This window comes from Vidua chalybeata, chromosome 4 (genome assembly GCF_026979565.1).
Source record: "Vidua chalybeata isolate OUT-0048 chromosome 4, bVidCha1 merged haplotype, whole genome shotgun sequence".
NCBI classification, from domain to species: Eukaryota; Metazoa; Chordata; class Aves; order Passeriformes; family Viduidae; genus Vidua; species Vidua chalybeata.
The window spans coordinates 51,644,562-51,666,247 of NC_071533.1; positions in this window are offsets into that span (position 1 = coordinate 51,644,562).

The window sequence follows — 21,686 nt, forward strand, 5'->3', positions numbered from 1 at the left end:
TAATGCCTACCTAATGGATCATGAAAGCTAAAAAAATGTAGAGAGCTTCATTAATTCAGTGCTTTATAGCAACAATTCCAGAAGTGTGCTGTACCATATGGCTAAAAAAAAAAAAAAAAAGAAATTAAATGACAGCTGTTAATCCATTCGTTAAGAACATGACAGAAAAAACTTTTTTTTGTCTTCAGCATGTATCTTTGTCTCAGGTTTATATCTCTAATATTATATATTATTATATATTAATATTATATATGTATTATATACTTAGTAGATAGAGCATATGTATTGTTGTAGATGAACTACCAGTAAAGTAAAGAAATTGTGCAGAGGGAGAAATTGTGCAGATGGGGATACTGAAGGAAGAAACCAAGAACATCAGGCAAATCCAGAGAGCAAAGTAAAGCTGATGTGTGTATTTTATTACATGGCTGGTTAATAATTTGCTAATGGTTATACAATGATCTGAATCTTTCTTGCAGCTCCCCCATTCCCTTCTTACAACTGTTCTCTCAAGCTCTTACAATCCAGCATTAGAGATCCCATGTGAATTTATTTCATTCACTAAAAAGGGGTCTCACAGCAGCTTTGTGCGGTAAACATAAAGAAGAAATATAGAGCTTAGCTCAGTTCAGCTACATAACATATTTCTTTTCCTTCACTGATAACAATTTTCCCTATTCTTTAGTGCAATTACAGTATTGGTGGAAATCTTGCCTTCCCATACCTGTAAGAAAAGAAAGCTCATTTTTTCATTTCTCAGTCTATTGCCTTTATTCTACTGAGAAGTCCAATTAGCTTTACGAAGAAGATAAAATGCAAGAGCTGTATGATGAATTGCAGTTTCTATCTTCCTTTATCCTACCTTCCTGTAGTATAAGTATGCTCATAATACATGCATTTTTAAAGTCATGTGTCATTCTCATGCATGTACTGTATGCTTGACTAATATAAAATATTTGCCAGACAGAGAAAGCCTCTTCTGACAGTTTACTTATGGTCTCACCTCATTCTTTTCACAGCATCACACTTTAATGTTTTATTTCTAAATCTGGGTGTGGGTGAAGGGGAAAGAAAAAAAAAATAAAACATAAAAATTCAAATGAGACAATTTTCCATCTTTTTATTCTCTTCCAAAAAAGGATCAAAACCAATTTAATTCTGTAATTTCTGCAGTTCTCATCAGATAATGAATTTAGGAGTTGTGAGGATGATCAACTTTTTCTATATAAAAAGAACTATATTGTCTGGTCCATGGCATGTTTCAACATTAGTTCTGCTTTCAGTCTCACCAAAATAATTTTGTGTTCTGCCTGCCCCTGCCGATCCTTATTCAACACTAAGTTTGACTAAAACAAATGACAGAGAGTGGTTTCCACCATGGGGAATTCTTGGCTCCAAAGACATTTGCTCTGAAGGATTCACTCCTGTAACAGGCCTGTTTCTTCATTACTTTGATGGTGAATAAAGAAGCAAAGATCTTTTTTTTTTTTCAGGTCTAACAGGTCGATACTGCATGCACATATTGGAAAATACATTTGAAAAAATAGAATTACTGCCTGTGCAGACAGCATTACTATCAGTGTTGTCCTCTACTAGTTAGTGAATGAAAAATAGTCTTGAGACCTTACAGAAAGTGCAGTAAATGTTTTCCATTGGTCTTTTATGTCTTTAATATAAAAGGAATTTTGGTTCCATTCTTAGGCAACAATGGTTCATAATCCAGGGGAATCTTAATTTTTGTAGAGCAGTAATTATTTTTCTGGTGTTTAGATCTGATATCAGTCTTCATCAGCACTACTCTTATCAGTACTACTCATTCTCTTTGAATGCATCCTTATATCATGACTCCTCTCCATCAGGAGAAAGAGCAGGTGAAATAACTGCCCCTTTTTCTGTTTTCTTGTTCACTTAATGTGAAAGAAATTTTGATGTATCCTGTATCCTCAGGGCTACAAAGGCTTAATTTCTCCAGACCCTTTATTCTTTCAGGAATTCTAAATTAAACTCCAGATTTTCTTCATTTGTTTTGTTGCTTGGAGAATCAAAGCACATGGATCTGACATCATAAATAACATTACATCACCCTAAGACGAGCTCAGTTGTTAGAGCATGTTGCTCATAATGCCACTGTGTGGGTTCAATCCCCATATGGGCCATTTACTTAAGAGTTGGACTCAATGATCCTTGTGGGTCTCTTCCAACCCAGAATATTGTGTGAATCTCTGAAATTAGGACCCCTCTGGGCTACTAAACTTGGGAGTTTGGAATTACATTTTATGGGAAAAAGCTGTAACCTAACTCCCTAGATAAAATTCTGGAATCTACTTCAATGGGATAACTTGTGATACATGGCAAAAGTTTCCATTAATTAGTGCTGTATCCATGTGTTTGCATGTCTGGCAGAGACATCAAATCATGACTCAACAAATTTGTTTCTGGATAATTATGTGCCCTTTGCCCTGAAGATATTTTCAATACAATAAGAAAACTGGATGGATCTGATGTTTTGTGGATGTGTTTGGGAGAAATGCGCTACACATTTTACCAAGACTACATGAATTTGGCTTCAGAAGTTGTTCCAGTGTGAAACAGTTCTAATTATGGGTATTGAAAGAAACTTGCTAGAAGGACTAATCTGATTTTTCTTTATGCCTCAGCATATACAACACATGAGGCGAAAAATGACTGCGGGGCTGTGCCCGTGCCGGGAGCCCTGTCCCCGGGGAGGCTTCGCCCGGCAGCCGAGCGGGGCACAGAAAGCTGCCGCGGCCGGGCTACCAGGGGCAGATCCCTGTGCCCGGGGGAAAATGCCCAGGAAATCGGGCTATGGGAGGAGCCTTAGCACATGAAACCAGTGAATGCACCGCCACAAGCCGGGGTCATTTTGTTTGGGTTTCCTGGAGAGAGCGGGGACTGGCCCGGAGGCTCCCTCGCCTTTTTCTCCCTGCGGTCCTGCTTCTTCCCTGGCTGCCGGCCCTGTCCGGCCCTGCCCTGCCCCGTTCGGCGCTTCCCCGCGGCAGCTCGGCCCCACGGCCCCGCAGCGCTCCGCTATTTCCCCGCAGAGCCGCCGCCCCGGCCCTGAGAGCCGCAGCTGCTCCAGGAGCGCGCCCGTGGCACGGCAGCCTGTTCTGGGCCGGCAGAAGGGACACGCAGCCGGCTGCTGCTCGGAAATCGCGCCCGTGGCACGGCAGCCTGTTCTGGGCCGGCAGAAGGGACACGCAGCCGGCTGCTGCTCGCAATTCGCGCCCGGCCCGCCCCGGCAGCCGCGCAGACTCCGCGCAGTTCGCGGCGCACACGCTCCGCCTGCCGAGCTGCCGCCGCCAGCGCGCCCGCGGTACAGCGGGGTCCTGACGTTCTGTTTGTCTCTCTTTTCTGCTCTTTGCTCCCTTTTCTATCCCCGTCTCGGTAGGAGCACTTATTTATCTTCCTTTATCAATAAAGAGATCTCAGATAAATTGTTGCCGCATTTGTGCTGTGTTGTCAGAGAACTCTATCGAAAACAATCCTCCCCGACTCTTTACAGGAGGACGGGACACCTGCTCAAGAATATTGTTGTAAACATACTTGTTTTCTTATGTATAGTTGTCAGATTGCTAATTTGAAACAGAATTCTATATTTCTGGTAGATAAAATAATTCTCGAATGTTGACAACATTTTGAAAAGTAGTAGTATTAAATTTCTTTTAAATCAAATTTGAAGCCTGATCAGCTTTGGTTAATATGTTTGATTGCATAAAAGTTTGACTATTTATAAAGTTCTTGGTATGGCACTGAGCACTATCTTCCTGGTAACACATGTGCCATGCAACTGAGTGAAGTTCAGCTGTTTCTAAATTGCCTCAGAAAGTTGTCATGCTATTGGACACAGGGTAACAAGACTATAATTGATTCCAAGGCCTTACATTTGTGCATTTATACTGCCCATTCCATTTGGAGGTAACAATGACCATTTTGTATTTTGTAATTTTTTACCAGCCTACATTTAACATGGTATATTTATCTCTGACGTTTTCAGCTGGATTCTTACAGAGAATTTTTTTTTTCTTTTTAAATGAAGCTGGAACTTCTATTGATCTGCTGCATTTTCTTAGGTTGTTTATTGTGTATTATGTAAAATATGATCTTTCAAACTGTTGTAAATACACCCACTATCTGTGAACTTCATCGTAGAACACTTCACAACTTTCAAGCAATAGGTAAACTATTTTTGTCTTATTGTGTGGTACTAAAGCAAATTTAAGTTTGAACATTTTTTATTAGCTGAAATGATGCTGCTTTTTCACTGCCTATTCACATGGGAGACACCAACCAAACTGGAAATAGTCAGCTACAAATGCAACAGCCTTTGAAGTTGCACAAGGGATTTATTTTTACTTATGAGAAGATTCTGTGCTATAGTTTGTTGTGCCACTGGTGCCATGGCATCTGCTATTTTCATGTCTTTTCCACCTTTTAGTTTTCAGTAAAAGACATCTAGGGAAGTTTTAGATCGCATTAAAGATCATATATTCACTCAATATATCCAATAACATAGTGGGAGCAATATATATTGTTCATTTTGTTATTCAAAGTTAACTTTTACTGTCTGCATACTGTGATTCTTCAAGTTGGTTGCTTGAAGTGTTGTTTAAAGGGTTTTCTACAGAATAAAGCTACTTCAATATAATCCCTTTTAGAGTTGAGCCATTACAGTTCATTTTTTGTTCTCAAATAGTCTCTTTATGTCTTGAGTGACTTCTGGGTGTCAATTTATTTTCTATTAACTCTTTCAGTTGTGCTGAACAGCATATTTTCTATGGTATCTGGAGGAATATTGTTATTAAAAAAAGTTGTTCATTTCCAAACAGTCTAGACATTTATTGCCTCAAAACAGTATTTTTATCAAGATACTTGTTCAAGAGTATTTTCAGTAGCATCAATAAAGCTCATAAAATGGGTTTTAAGCACAAGTGAAGCTTATAAAACTCATGAGTTAATAAGCTTATTTAGTGATGATTATTGGTTATTTCACAGTCTGAGTACTGTATTTTGGTAACTACTGAATCAACTAATAGTTGCTAACTAACATTTGAGAACTGTTTTGACATCTCTGTCAGTAACTGAATAGTTGTGCATGAAATGTCATGAATAAAATTACTGTTAACCTGTATACCAGTTTCCGAGATCTTCCTTATCTTGTTTGTTTTGGTTCAATATATTGAATGGTGGGGAAAAATCCTATTATTTCAAGCAAGCAAGTAAAACTTAGAGAAAGCAGAAACAGCTTCCTGACAAGCAAGTAGACTTAAAAGGTTCTGCGAAGAACATATAATCCACTTAATATAAGTTGGGAAAGACCTTTATACATAGATGAACATATATATCAAGAAAAAAAAAAACTAAAAATAAACCAAAAGGGAAAGGACAACTCTATTCTCCCTGTATCTGTGTACTAAGTGAAGAGAAATTAATTTGTTCTAATAATGATGAAATTAGTAGTATGTATTGTTATCAGTCACAAAAATAGTATTATCACTGCAGTACTTTTTTTGCTCTTAAGTGTTGTCTACTTTTACATGCCTTCCCTTTTATGCTACATGTGGATATTTACATGGATATGAAAGCAGTAATCCTAGTTCTTTGATTTACTCTCTTGGTGTAGGTAGTGTGTCCTGTATTTGTGATGTAAGGCGTCAACTGCTTGAAGAAACTGGATCTAACAAAGGCATTCCTCATTCGCCATCTGAATGGACTTTGGTTTAAGAAAACAGGGAGATTTTTGCAGAACTGACTGTTTGTCTGTTTCCTCAACCCTCCAAGGCAAATATGCTTTGTGCCTCCTGAATGCCTGTGTTTTCAGTGAGACATGTGAAAGTGTTAAGTGGACAAGGCTTAGTCATGGAATTCCTGGCTGGAAAGGACCCCGGTACACTCAAACTTCTTATGGGCAAAAGCAGAAGACAGAAATACTCTTTACGAGACAGTAAAATAATTAGTTTATATTCAAATTGTTCATCATTTCTCTGTTCTGTTGTTTTTAAATATGGTTTTAATTGAATGTTTAAGGTTGCATTCTAATAGTGATCAAGCATTGTTTTTTTATAATATACTCTCCGGGATGAAGAAGATTTGCTATGCCAGTTATTTTTTAAAGAAGGAGAAGAAACCAGTGATTTATTAACTTGATTTTTCTGAGGAATATTTCTTCATGTCAACATTCTTACTGTCACAAAAACGTGTGCATGTACAGCATGAATGCTATTGTGTGAACAGTACTATTCAATAATGAAATGCTCACAAATCACTATTGTATCACCTAGATTCAAAATATTATAAGAAAGATGAGGGTGACTTTTTAGTAAGGCCTATGCAATGGGACAACAGGTAGTGGCTTGTCACACAAAGAATTAAGAGTTCTGATGTTGCAACAATGTCTGGAAAGTTCATGACTCAATAGGATAATTTTTTTTTTTCTATTTCTGTTGGCACTGCTATGACAAATAAGGCCATAGTTTTACCATTCCATGTCTGGGAGGATGGATTGTAAGAACAGAGATAGCGCTGAAGGCAATCTTGCCCCTGAGGAGTTGCAGCTGTGGTGTTGCATCCCGGGTTTGGGTTCAGATTAGGAGTTCTGATCTATGTTAGCTAGCAGAGTTCTGTGTGCCCCTGTGCACCCCCCATGTTCCCCCCCCCCCCCCCCCCCGCGGTGGTCGGCCCTGGGTCTCTTCCTATTGGAGCTAGCCTATGCCAGTCCTGTAACTACTTCCCCATCCACTGCTGAGAATTCTGTGCCTGTCACCCCATTCCCACCAGCCCCATTTGCCCTGGAGCCCTGGGTCCGCCCCTGCTGCATCCCCGTTGGTTACCCCGATCCACGTCACTCCCCCGTAGCCTGCCCCCATTGGGCAAGAAGGGCTCCTGCTCTCCTCGTCCTGCCCCCAATAAAACCCCGCGCTTCCTGGAATTCGGTGCCATTTTCGTCCACGTGGAGTTGGGAGCGGTCTGCAGCTTCTCCATCGTGGCTCCTGTGGCCATTAAAGCCTTCCAGCCGCCACGCGGACAAATTTGGACAATTCCCTCGCCTCTTTATTTTGCCCTTCGTGCCAACCACAAAGCGCAGCCAGCCTGCCCTGGTGCGCAGCAGCAGAAGCACCTGGGAATTGCGACAAGCGCTGGCCTCGCCAAGAAGCAGAGGCGCCCAAGCTGGGCACTTGGGAGCTAACCGGGGCCGAGAAAAATAATGCATTGGCGCTCTGTGGTAATTACCAAAGAGTAGGAACAGTCTTTCCCTTGACAGGTCACAGCTGTGTCCAATAAGGATGGGTGCGGCTCTCTGTTGTTTCCCCCAGCTCCGGGCAGCTCTGGTGCCTATCGGCACCGCCTCTCTCCAGAGCTCAGGCTCGCCGCTTGCTCCTACATGCCGCTGCCGCGGCACACCGGCTGGGGCTTGCCGGGTTCTGTCGCCTGCGCGAGGGACATTGGTAAAGAGTGAAGGAATGTCCAAATCACCCACGAGGGAAGAGGGAAGGTTTTAATGGCCATGGAGAGGTGCGTCGGGGGGGGCTGCGACCCACGCTTCCAGCGCTCGTGTGGGGGAAATGGCCACCAGGACCGGGGAGGCATGGGATGATATAGAGGATGAGACAGGGAAGGCAGGCGCCATGGTGATGATGTGGACCATGGCGACCAACGGGAACACGGCGGGGGCGGACACGGGGCTCCAGGCCGAACGGGGTCACGAGAACGGGGTAACAGACACCGAATTCTCAGGAGTGGGCGGGGGAGTGGTTACAGGAGTGGCATCAGGAAGCTCCAGTGGCAGGCAGCCTGGAGCTAACCACTGCAGGGGGGGAAAACACGGGGGGTGCACAGGGGTACACAGAACTCTAGCTAACATAGATTAGAACCCCTTATCTAAACCCAAACCTGGGATGCAACAGATGGGTGTTATAAAAGAGTGGGTTAGCTGGTTGGGAGGAGAGTTGGAGTCAGTTGGCTGTGCTGCTGTGAGGAACAAGGGTCAGGTGGTCATGCTAGGGACAGGAAGAAGTCAGTCAGCCGTATGAAAGGAAGAGAAAAGGAGTTAGTGCTGTGAGAAGTTTCCCGTGAGAACTCACAGAGCGAAGGTATGAAAGTTTTACAGTAGGATAATAAACTGATGGTGACAGTCACTTCCCATCCACTGTTGACTGGTGCCAAGCACCGATGCTCTCACCCAAGATCGTGCCTGAGATGTCTACTGTGACTGTTCCCTGATTTTCAAAGGTGTATTCAATTTAACATTTCCTGATTTCTTCAGTTGCACTGCAAATGAAGTGTGGAGAGAACATCAGGAATATCTGTAATTGCACAGCGATTATATGAGGTGACATTTCTTACAGCATGCAACATATGTGAAATTTCTTTAGGTATTCTGTAATGTGATTTGCTTTTCTTTTTTTTTTAGTAGATTCAATATGAACTGTGATACTATTAATGTGTTCTCTTAATAAAAATTATTAAAAGGACAAAGCAGTAATCTTACTCTATATCTCCAATTTACTTTGATAATGTAATTTTACATTAGAGGGATTGCAGAGTTGCATAATGTCTCACTAGCTCATAGGCTATGATTCTTGTCACCTTTCTTAAAGAGAAAGTCAATTCTTAACGTTTTTTTCCTAGGCTTCTAATTAAAATGTAATTTCTATTACTAGAAGAATATAGACTAGGACTCATAATTGGAAAATTGCAGCTGAGGGAAGGTGTCTGGAGACAATGCTACAAAAAGAATGCTCTATGCTGTTGTTATTTTTGATGAGTGAGACAAAGGGTTTTTTTTTTTCCAATTCTTAAATAGTTTAATTTTTTTTTTCCACACAAGGATGGCATTGTTGATTTAATCCTGCAAGAAAACTTCAGTTATGGCATTCTATGACTACATTTTGAAAGCATCAAATTAAGAAGGCATTAGGTGTTGTTAAAGTGAATGTGAAATTGCCAGGACTCTTGTGATGATTTGTTATTTTGTTTGAAATAGGTTTGAGACTACATCAAGAGATTTACACTTCTGGTGTGTCTTTTCATAGCAAGAGTATGCATTTGTCTTTTAAATGATACAACAGATTACTGCTTCTATTTTCACAGTAAATTTATAGATTTTTTATGAGAATCCCAGGAATTGGGGGCAACTGGAGAAATGCAGCTCACTATTTCTGATAATATTCATTACCTTTAGTCATGATTATTCACTGTGCTAATCTTTGAGGAACTAATAGTCTTCCTCTGTCCTTTAAAACATGTGAAGCTTTGTCCTAGATGGCAAGGTAATGTGTGTATTCTCTTCCTGGCTGTCAGAGGTGTGGCAGTTATCTTCTGTTAATTGGGCAGTTTTCTTTATCTCTTCCACAAACTAATCCTCCCTCCAAGGATTCATCTGCTGTTAATGGGTCATTGAATGTCGCTGCATGACTGACAAAAGTTACAACAGCTCACTGGGAGATGCTCTGCCCAGAGGGAGGAGCCAAGCATTCCTAACTGGATATAATCTGATATTTTGGGACATCAGGACAGCCTTTTCCACTGGATTCCCAGAGTAGCAGCTGCCTTTTCCACTGGATTCTCAGAGGAAGACCAGGCCCATCTACACCACCACTGGACCTTCAGAGGAAGACTACACCCTTCTACAGGATCACTGCTTCAACAGAACCATACCTGTCACTCCAGGAGGACTGCAGCCACCATTTCAATTGGACTGCTGCCAACACCCTGACCCACAGGGTGTCAGGTCATATTCTGACTCTGTCAGTGTTGTTTTGTATTACTGCATTGTTTATTATATTTTTATTTTCTTCCCTAATAAAGAACTGTTATTACTGCTCCCATACCTTTGCCTGAAAGCCCCCCTTAATTTCAAAATTATAACAATTTGGAGGGAGGGGATTTACATTTTCCAGTTCAGAGGAGGCTTCTGCCTTCCTTAGCAAACACCTGTCTTTTCAAACCAAGACATTATTAAACAGCAGTTAAAGAGATGTTAGAATGTTTTGACAGTGGAGCAGCAAGGGGAAAACAAATTAGAAAATAATCAAGAGTCTGAATGAGCAGCAAAAGATGTTGTGCCTGTCATGAATGGCAGGTGATGCTTAAAGAAGTTGCATGGTTTGTCTGTGTTTAGAAAAAAGTACCTGCACAAAGAACAGAAAATTGGAGAAAGGTCTTTGCAAGAAGAACATAGATTTTAAGGAAAGTGGGACACAACTTACCAGTCTTGTTTCTCTTTACTTGGACCTTTTTTTTTTCTCAAGTTTGGAAAGGATTTGAAACTTCTCAAAACAAGGGGATTGAGCAAGTCTGTTTTCTTTCCTGCTGACTTCTGTTCCTCTAAAGTCTCTGTTACACTACCAATGTGATGATATCTAAGCATGGCGATACAGTGAAAGTTACTAGATGTATTTTTACCACACATTTGACAACCCAATTTTTCTGTATTAATCATTCCTGTACACATGGCAGGAATCTTCACCCACTCAAAGGGTGGCCTGAGCTAATTTTACATAGGTGATGTAACAGAAATATCCATGGGTCTGGGGCATAGGAGGTCAAAGGGACAGAGAAAACCAAATAAGCAGCTGCAACAGTGAAAATAGAGGTATCAGGTGCCCCACATGGTGACCAGTCTTTTTGCACCTATAACAAGTGCCCACATGACAGCAGGACACCATCAGGATGAGAGCATGAGGGAACAGTTCTGCATGACAGTAGTAAACAGTTTTACTTTATTTTCCTATAGTAAAAAATGTAATAATATAATCACATATAATAAGATAATTTACATAAAGGTAAATATTCCTCGCCAGTGTATTGGTGTGTTGGTTTGGTTTTTTTTTTTGTTTTTCCTAACTGATTTGTATGTACACGCATCACTAAATAGTTTGGAAGAATGCTTGTGCTGAGTATTCACAGTTTGCTGTGTTTGGAGCTCTTCTGTCTTTCTCTCCCCTCTGTTCCATTCTTTGTTATGCCTGTGCATATAGAAGCCTTGTGATATGCTGAGGCAGAAAATTCTCTGCCTCATCCCCTCCTAATCCCTCATTACTGGATCTGAAATAAATCACACTTTGTTTAATCACCAGATGGAGACAGCCTGTGCATCAGCTCTCCTGTGCAGTTCAGAATTTTTTCTTTATGGAAAAGTCAAATCAGATACTCTCTGATAGGTATTTTTTTTTAATTAAACCTAGGATTAAAAAAACAAAAAAACAAAAAACTGATTTTGTAAATCACTTGCACTATATTTTCAGTTGTCAGAAAAGAGTATGGATTCTTTCCCTTAGTCTGGAGCTTTTTTTGTTTGCACTTTTCTTCCTAAGCAGATTATATTTAAAAGAAACTTTAAATCTTTTTCTAGGTAAAGAATCATCTTTTGGATTATAGAGGTTAAAAAAAAAAAAACCATGAAAAAATATTCATCTATCTATCAAAAATAACATTTATTCAAATTATGTTTTTCCTGTCCTCTCAAGAACTTTCAGTCTCTGATGAGCAGATATGAAAATTGCATCAAAATTTGAAATGAACTTTTGAACCTGCAGTGCTGAAAATTAATAAAACAGCTCTGTCCTCTCTGGCTGATAAAATAAGTGATATAATGCCAGTAAGAAAATACTGTTTTGCAGAGTGATTTTGAGTTAGAAGGATTGCACTGCACCGAACACACTGTAGTTAGGGTGATCTTATTAAGTGGAAGTATGAATGGAGACATTTGTTAAACCAATATACACACAGGAAGATGAAATTGTGCAGTATTGCTTTCACAGGGTAGGCTTATTTTGTTTTTAATCATGCTGCGTACCTAGGGTAGATTCAATTTTTTTTCTAATACAATAATTAGAATTCTGTTCCCCTCTAATAATTTAATATTGTTTCTGTGTTTATATGTATAGTATTTTATAAAGTGTATGATCTTGTGAGTAATTATTTGCTTAGTCTACCAAGTTTTAGCTGAAAGTAACTAAAAGCTTTTTATTTTTTTCCTGTAAAGGTATGTGACCTATATTTTTCCATAGAGCTTGCTCAACTGGAAAGTTTTGTTGATAAATTTTATTCTGCATTTGTCCACACCTATTCCAGATTAACAGAAGATAAAAAGCAAGCATCTTTCTCAGCCTTCTAAAATGTATCCAAATGTCAAACATTCATTTTGATTTTTAGGAAATCAGTGTAATAAAGACATTTGTGAGATCTTACAGAACAGGAAAAAGATCACTAAAATTAACAGTTCTTAGGGTCTTGCCTTTTTGTCTCCACCTGACTGCAGACATTCTCACACATCTCTTCCCCTTTAGTTTAGGTATTTGTTTGTTTTTTAGAAAAAGCTACACTTCAGTATTCATTAAAATCTTGCTTAGAGGAGGGGTCAGTCAGAAAGTGGCAGTGTTACAGAAACTCAATATGTATTTTTGAACTCTGATCAATATTAGAAAATCGAGAGTAATTTTCAAATATCACCCATAAATACTCATTTATAAGAAATTGATGGACCATGGATTTTGTTATTCTGGAAACTTGTTCTAGTTATGCATATCTGAGATGCTGTGATAGCTGCCATAGATAGAGAACAGGGAAATACAATAAGTATGGAAATGTTTTTTATATTTTGTCTTATGCTGCCGAATTGATGAAAATTCCTTATTGGTACAGCAAGTCTCAAAAAAAAAAAATGTATCTCCTGCTCTGGAAACTGTTGCTGAAGCACATAGTTAACTTCATTATCTTCACATACTAACTTTCTCAAGCTTTGTACTTCATTGTGTCAAATGGGGCATTCAGGTAGATTTGATTTTTAACATTTTCTTTTTTGATATTTTAGTTCTATTAAGGAAAATAAAAAGCTTTGCTTTTCATTTAAGCTAATGCACTTTTATTATGGTGAAGTATTGTGTCAGTCTTTCACTTTTAATTCAACTGTCTTTTTATGTAAATTGCAAAAAGCATTATTTGTTAGGCTACCTTTTATTCAGACCAGAGTTTGGTATAAATGAGAATTGATCCCAAACTGTAATAGAGTGAATGCAAATTCTGCTTGCTAAACTGCATATCAGTGATTTAAAAGTTGCTCAGTATTTTTTACTAATTTCAAACCAAGTTATCTGTGTCACAGTGATGTACTATCATGACAAATTTTATTCTGATATACTTTTAAAATTAATTAAATCTTTCTAGGGTGGTAAAATCAATTTTTACCTCTGTGATAATGAATTCAAATAACTATGCTACTATATACCTTGATAACCTTGGAGTGTAAGTATAATATGTAAACTGCATGCTATATTTTTATGCTAGTATTAAAAGGCCATGAAGACAACACTGTTTAATTATTAAAGTATAAAAGTTTAATTTAGATATAGAGCTGTACAAGTAAATCATTCACAGTGTGTGGTCTGATTGAAAGTAACTTGTGTTATCTATAATCCTATCCCATGTCTACTTTATCGTGAGTCATTTGATGCACTACTGCTGTTCTGTGTAAAATACTGAGAAATAATGCTCAGGTAAAACACTTGAATTTTGTTATCCCTCCTTTAGGGAACAAAATTAGTATCATATGGCAAACTTCTACTTGCATTGTTCAGAAATTCTCATAACCTTTAAAGTAAAGGGAAAAAAAATCCTGCACATTAGGAAGCAATTTTAAATATAAAATAATGGACAGTGGCATGTGCTATGTGTACAGTTGCTTTGGAAGGACAAAAAGAGAGGCTAAATTCAACAGATGGATATATGTGTTACAAATTCTAGTTCACAAATGTGTCACATGTTTTTAAAAATTACGTGGGGTAAGATAAGCATTTAACTCTAAATAATGATAGTCCAGAAAAATCTACATGAGTGACCCTAACTGTAGTCATCAGAAGCCATAACTGGGTATTTTTCCCAACAATTCTGGTGTCCTTCATGAACAGAGACTTCCTGTCCCCTTCTTATTCAGGTTCTGCTTCTATGTAAAGTAGAAGAAAAGTTATAGGGAGATAAAAAAAAGGAAAAAAAAAAAAAAAAAAAAAAGTATGTATAATACTGGGGTTTACTTTTTTCAGTATTCATCTGAAGGTGGGTGTTTAACTGAAGTCCTGAGTTTCTGACATTATTTTTAACAGCAATGTAATGTAGAATCCATAAGTGATATTTAATCAGGATGAAAGTCCTCAAAATAAATAAAGTTTTGTTTATAGTTTGGGGGAAAAAATGGTGCCATTTCCGTGATCTTTTCCCATGAGGAAGTTTTAAATTCTTGTGTGTGTGTGTGTGAAGAGACACTGCAGGTCTTCTAACTTGCCTCGTAATGTGTTCCCTGGGTCACTGGCATTTGTGTATTTACTACTAAATGTATCATTCAACAAGGCTGTACTTAGAACTTCACAGATGAAGTGAGCTGTTAGAGGCTGAACTTGTACTACTTCATAATACATGAATCAATAAGATCTTTAACAAAATATGTCCCCATGGAAAGCACACTGAATAATACAATAGGGAAAATTCCAGTCCGTATGTCTTTCATTTTGTCTGATACTTGTTTGCTAGCAATACACAATCAACTGGAATCAGACACTCTCTAAAAAATCATTCTCCACCAAAACAACTTGAAACTTTTCAGAAGGTTGGATTTGTCAATACCATCATATTCTGTGCCTGAATATACTTTAAATGGGAGTTAAAGTTTATAATTTACAGACAAGAAATTCTGGAAAGCAAGAGGACAAAAAAAGTCAAAAGACAAGAATTTGAGGGCAATATTTCCTTTCTATGTATGTGCAACAGGTGTCATGGTCCTACATTTTTACAGGATCACACGGTAATCTGAGTTGGAAGGGACCCACATGGAATCCAGCTCTTAAGTGAATAGCTCATACAAGGAAAGCACAAATCTCAGTGTTTTCAGCACCATGCTCCAACAAGGTAATCTCAGGGACTGTAGTGGCCTTTCATTTAATATGTGCCTATTATGACTTTCTTGGCAGCAATATTACAGTATTACTGTGTTTCTCGTTAACTGTTTTTCACCATAAGGACAGAGCAAGCTTGTTTTATTAGAACAGAATGAACATATTCCATCAATCAAGTGCATATTGCTTTCAGGGATTTTGTATAAAGTGAAATCATACCCAAGCCAAAATCTATGTTGCAATTCATCACATTTGTTTAGATTCTGATGACTAATAACTTAGTGCCGTAGTTAGTTTCTGTACAGTAACAACCTTAATGGAATTCTGGAATGATTCATTGGTAACAGGAAAGAAAAATATATTCAGAGCATCAGATGGTATAGGTCAACGCTGCAAAATACTCTGTCTAAAAGATGTATTGATTTTTGAGGTTATTATTACAGTTCATCTGAATTGTTTTACTGCTGGAGACCATGAACTTTCCTGTGTGTTGAAAATTATAGATGTTGTCCACTGTTTTCATCTTTAAAATGTCCATCAGCAAAATCTATTCCAGCATAGTTTATAAAGGGCTAGCTGCAGATGAAAAGAATAGCATCATCAGGATCGCTGTTCCTCTTAAGGCTTCCAGGAAATGTTTTGTAACACATAAACATATTTAATAAATTTTATTACCTTTCCTTCCCTATTAAGGATGTAGTTTTGTTTAGGTGTCTTTATTTTTGAGAGGATCATTATTTTAATTTCCACATTCTTAAGTCACCAAATGTTTTCAAAATATTCTAGGTCCCAATTAAAGATAATGGAAGAGTGATTTAAAAATAAATTCCCTATAAATTTGTCCAATTGGGCTTCTCAGCTACATTTGAAAAATAAAATTTCACATCTAAATCATTTGATGACCTTGGGAATTAGACAGCTCTTTCCTGAGCATTTGCAGTGCCTTTTCATTCATGTATTAATACACTGATATAAGATTATGGAAGTTCATTCTTTATATTTCTGCTTAACAGAAAGAGTTGACCTTCATAGTTCTGTACTTGTTTGTTAATTTATAAAAGGTTGTCAATCCTGCAAATTCTCACTTGGATTTCCCAGTAGGAAATTAAAAGGTAGTGCAATCAATATTCTAAGCTCACTTTTTTCCCCTTCTTTTCCTTGAAGTAAGTACACTTCAGTCTTCTTACCTATAATGAGCAGTAACTGTGCCACAGCTCCTTAATGGTGCCACTCACATTTTAAGAGTGAGGATCCAGTGGAGGAGAGAAGAGGACAGCTGAAGTGTACTCCCAGTCAGCAGTCCTATGAGCTATGGGCACGGGCACAGCATGTGTGCCAGTGCATTGGCCACTACCCGTCTTTAAATCTGCTCCCTGCTAATGCCCACGTCTTATAACTGAGAAGCACTGAATAATCATTCCCGGCCTACTATTTTCACAGCCATGGAACTTGATGGACAAAATTTAGTACAAATATAGGCCCTGGTATCACTTTTAGATGTCAGGTTGACCTGACTGTCAGGTCTCCACGAGGGTATGGATCTCATATTTGTTTTTGAAAGCTACCAGCATAGTTTATATATCAGATAATTTGAGTATTCAAAGTGCATCTTTATTCTGGTTTTGCAGTACCTGAATCTCATGTGAATTTGTAGTAATTTTTGCATGTCTGCATAAAAGGGAACATTAAAGGTGAATGCATTTTGGAGTGAGTCTGAGATAGTGGTATTTTCCATTTCTTTCTTAATATTGTCTAACATTCATTAATTGTATCTTTTGTGATTCTAGTTGCCTCTTTTTTGATGCATGAAAAAGAGATATTGGATGATTTATTGTTGGCTTCTCCAGCTGTCCTTCTGTTACTCCTAAATTGTTGTTCCCCTATGTATTGGCTTTATATGGCCAGACTTTAATAGTGGGGGCTCCAAAGATAGCTTCTGTGAGAAGCTGCCAGAAGCTTCTTCTGTGTCCAGCAGAGCCAATGCCAGACATCTCCAAGATGGATGTGCTGCTGGCCAGGGCTGAGCCAATCAGAAATGGTCATAGCACCTCTGTGATAGCGTATTTAAGATGGAAAGTTATTGTACAGATGTACTTGTAGCCAGAGAAGACTGGGGCAAGAATATGTGAAAGGAAAACTCTACAAACACCCAGTTCAGTGGAGAAGGAGGGGCAGGAGGTGCTCCAGGCACTGGAGCTGAGATTCCCCTGCAGCTGTGAGGTGAGGCAGCTGTGCCCCTGCAGCAAGTAGGGGAACACAGGGATGCAGAGATCCACCTGCAGTCCTTGGAGGAGACCCACACTGGAGCAGGTGGATGCCTGAGAGGAGGCTGTGACTCCATGGGAGATCTGTGCTGGAGCAGGGTCCTGGCAGGGACCTGAAGACCTGTGGAGAGAGGAGCCCACACTGGAGCAGGTTTGCTGGTAGGATTTTTGACCCTGTGGGGGACTCACACTAGAACAGCCTGTCCTTGAAGGACTGCACCCTGTGGAAGGGTGACTCAGTTTATGAAGGACTGCTGCCTGTGGGATGGACTCAGGTTGGAGAAGTTCATGGAGAACTGTCACTTGTAGCAGGACCCCATGTTGGAACAAGGCAAGGAGTTCTTTCCCTGAGCAGCAGGAGAAAAAAAATGTCTGATGGACTGACCATAACCCTCATTCCCTGTTTCCCTGCACTACTGGAGTAGGAGGTGGAGCTGGAAAGGAGAGAGTGGTTGGGGGAATGTATTTTTAAGGTCTTATTTTACTTCTCATTATCCTGCTCTGATTTTATTAGTAAATGAATTCAGTTAACATCCCCAGATCAAGTCTGTTTTCCCAGCAATGCTATTCAGTAAGTAATCTCTGCCGGTCCTTAACTCATGAACTTCAATTATATTTTCACTCAATTGTCCAGCTGTGGAGGGGAGTGTTAGAGAAGCTTTTTTGGCTGCCTGGCATCCAGCCAGGGTCGATCCACTACATCCTACTTCCCACATGTTAAATTACAAGAATAAATACTAATTTTTCCTCATGGTTTAAATATTTATTTCAATATAAATTCTCTGGTACAGTTTGTGTAAATGGAGCATTCACCCATATTGTTATTTCTTTTCCTTTCACAGTTCCATTTTCCATGTTTTTACTGCAGTGTAATTTTTCTAATGTGTACTACTTTTCACAAAGCATCTGAGGTGCTTATATAAGCAGTATCATATACTAATATCTTAATTTAAGTCAAGAATCTGTGTCATACTCTGTTTTTTGTTTTCTTTTTTCACATGTATGCTTAGAACAGAAACAATAAATCTTTAATCTCAGTATGTATGTTTTACAATATTATTTAGAACATTGTGGTCATGTTGTACTGCATGATTTCCTTAGTAAACTTCTAGTATTCATGGTGGGGGTGTCTTGTGCAGGGCAAGAAGTTGTACTCAATGACCCTTGTGGGTCCTACAAACTTGGGATTTTTATGATTGTTTGATTTTATGATTATTTGTTGTCCAGTGGCTGGATTTTCTGCCAGTTTTATATTTCCAGAAGAATAAGTCAAGAGATGTCATCAGTTGTTTTAGAGCATAGTAGAAATGCTAGTTGTAGAGCATAGTAGAAGTAGTTTCTAGAGCTATATATTATGTTTGCAGATCACTATCAAGTTTCTTCTCTGATACAGAGGAAAAATCTTTTTTCTCACTGTTTCATATACACAGTGTCTCACTAGATGATAGAACTTGGATTTATTAGTCAAAATGCAGGCTTTATTCAGTTTTGACATTAGTTTTCTAATTTTTTTTTTCTTTTAGTGACTGAAATAACCCAAACCTAACTAGTTGCATTTTTACTTGCCTTTAAGCTTAGGGAAAAACTAGTCCTTTATAATACCCTTCCTCCTTTTCAAGTTTAATGTTAAAAAAAAAAAAAAAAAAGATATTCTAACTTTGCATTCTGATGACTGGATTGCCAAGTTTCAGACTCGGAAGAGGTATTGTATTTGATATTTTTATTTTCAGTTAGTTTCTGTAGATTGCAAGGTAAGGCAGCAGAAGAATACCCCTGACATAAAACATTTACAGCCCTAACAGGGTCACCTGGGTTCCTAATGTGACACTACGGTGAGTAATTGAGGTCAAGTTCTGTGAAACTGTGACTAGAACTATATGGTTTCCAACAGGCTGTTATAACTTCCAAAAGTGAGTATATACGTGACACTCCATTTTAATGGGATGCTGTTTGTTAGTAACATAAATTAAAGTATATTTGACATCCAAATTGGAAGCAGAGAGTGGTAATGAGAAGACAAATAAACTATTGATAAATTGTGAATTGAATAATTGCTAACCTTTCTGCCTAGCAAGATAGCTAAGATGGCTATCTTACTAATGATGAATCAGTTAGCTCTAAATGTCTGACTTTTTAAGCCTGGGAAATCAAGTTGGATATTTAGTATGGTGAAAGTATTTAATGATTTTGTCAGTTCTCTCTCTGATTTAAGTTAACAGTTGTGTGAGCAGAGATGGCCTATTCCAGCAAGTTGACTGAGAGAACTCTGATGATTTGAAAAATTTATTAATGTTTTCTTTGTTGTTTCTCAATTATGTTTGAGGTGTCAGATAACCTAACACTAAATTAGCCATAAAAAGAAATCAATGAACAGAGAAAATAACAAGAAACCTGCTCTGTGCTTGAAACTAAAAGGGATGTGCACAGACGCACACAGGATAGTGACATGGACTGCCACAGACAAGGAGCTGCCTTCAACATCACCTGCTCGCAGGACTGACATGAACACTTGCACAGACAACTCCCCCTCCCGGTAGAGGCTGAATCTCAGTACTGACAGCACACACTCAACACACTCTTGATTTACACAGACGTGCACATCAGTGTATCCCTAGAGTACTGACATGGCCCCTTCTGTCCGCCCACCCCCAACCAAATGACAGCCTACACCTCTGACCTGTCTCCAGCTGCTGATCCCACATCCATTCACACCGGTCCTGGCAGCACCTGGTGCCTGCAGCACTCACACACACACAGCATAGGGGATTGCACAGACATAGTCAAGAAGAGATTTTACATGAAGACAGAAGAGACTGTGGTGAGGAGGTGCAGGGCTCAGTGAGACAAACACACTGACCATTTGTTTTACAAGCAACTAACCTCTTTCACAGCCGTGTGTCTATTCCAACTTTCTTCCTCCCTGCTCCCTTTCCAGTGCACATTCCATCATCCGTTTGCATATCTCCAAGACCCCTGGCAAGATCCTGGACCCTCAGGTTTGTATGCTTATAAGCAGCAAGCTGCTCATTTTTCTGCAGTTCCTTGGTAGCGCATCAATTAGCGTGACTTGACCACATTTGTTTCGGATCATTGTCTCATTTATGTTTGTCTGTCAGGTTTGTGTCACCATATATTTTGTTTATGGCTTTTCTCTTTTCCTTAGAATCCCATTTGGCAATGTTCTAGATCAGGTAGTAAAGAAATAACAATGATTTCTCTATACCTTCATCAATTAGTTAGACTGGACCAGGTTTGGTTCTCCTTATGGCCTGGCTTATCATTTGTCAATGAGGTTTGTGTCTCTGTGATTACGGCTTCCCTCTTTTCTTATCATACCGTATTCCCTTTCATTGTAAACCACAGACTATTACTCTTCCTTTTAAAGTTGACCAGCAAAACATTGAAAGTTTATACCTTTTTTTTAATATTTCAAGCACTCTGTGTAATTGAGTGTCATTCCTGAAATGAATTGTTTCAGTTGATCGAGTAATTCCCATCTACTGATCAATCATTGGATACAGAAAGATGATCTTCCAAATCAGTTGATGAATCTGGACTGAAGGTTTCATTTTATTTGCATCTCTCGTTTTCTTAAAACCTTGATGCTGTTTCCTTCCTGTAATGTAGTTTTCTGCAGAATTGCAAAAGGTTTCATGTGGTTAGATGTAGCCCTAACTCCAGGTCAATCTTAACATGTTTTTGCATGGATGCATTCTGCCTAAAAGAAACCTTGAAAAGGGTAGTGGTTTGTTAAAGAGGAGAGGGAGAATGAAGGAAATCAAGCACATTTCATTTTCTGTACACAAAAAAAATTAATGCCAGGAAATTTCAACAAGAATATGTAGTCTCATATAATGTTTTTTCTACCTTTGATAGGAGTCTCAGTCTAAAACTAACTATATAGCCTAATTGCAAACATAAATATGTACATATTATGTACATATTAAGGAGTACATAATATTACATATTATGTACATGCTTAAGGAGAATTGCAAGAATACATTTATCTTTACAAGAGTGCAAAATTATAGAGTATAGACTAGCTTTAGAACATTATTATCCTAACAATGAGGTCATACAGATAGAACATTATTAATGTATAAAACTGAGAAATATGTCAAGAGAGTTATTGGAAAATATTTACTGAAATGTAATATTTCACTCATCTGTTTCAGCAGCATGCCTTTCTTGTTTTTTATGTTTGATTTAACTGATCAATACTGAATTATATCAACATGAACATTCATTATATCTTTGCTGTATGTTGATGGTGATTAAATCTTGCCCTGCTTCTACCAAAATTTGCCTTTCATTTTTCTTGAACACCAATCATGAAATGGAAATTTGCTGTGAAAGCCATATGTCTTCAGTCACAATTACTGACCACTGCTTGGATATCACCTAGCAACTGTAAATGCTCAGCTTAAGTTTTCAGACCAGAGAAATCTTAGAAAGGTTTCAAATATTGAATATTGAAGAAGTAATAATTTTCCTGCAGGTATTTTTGTGAGAGGCGGTA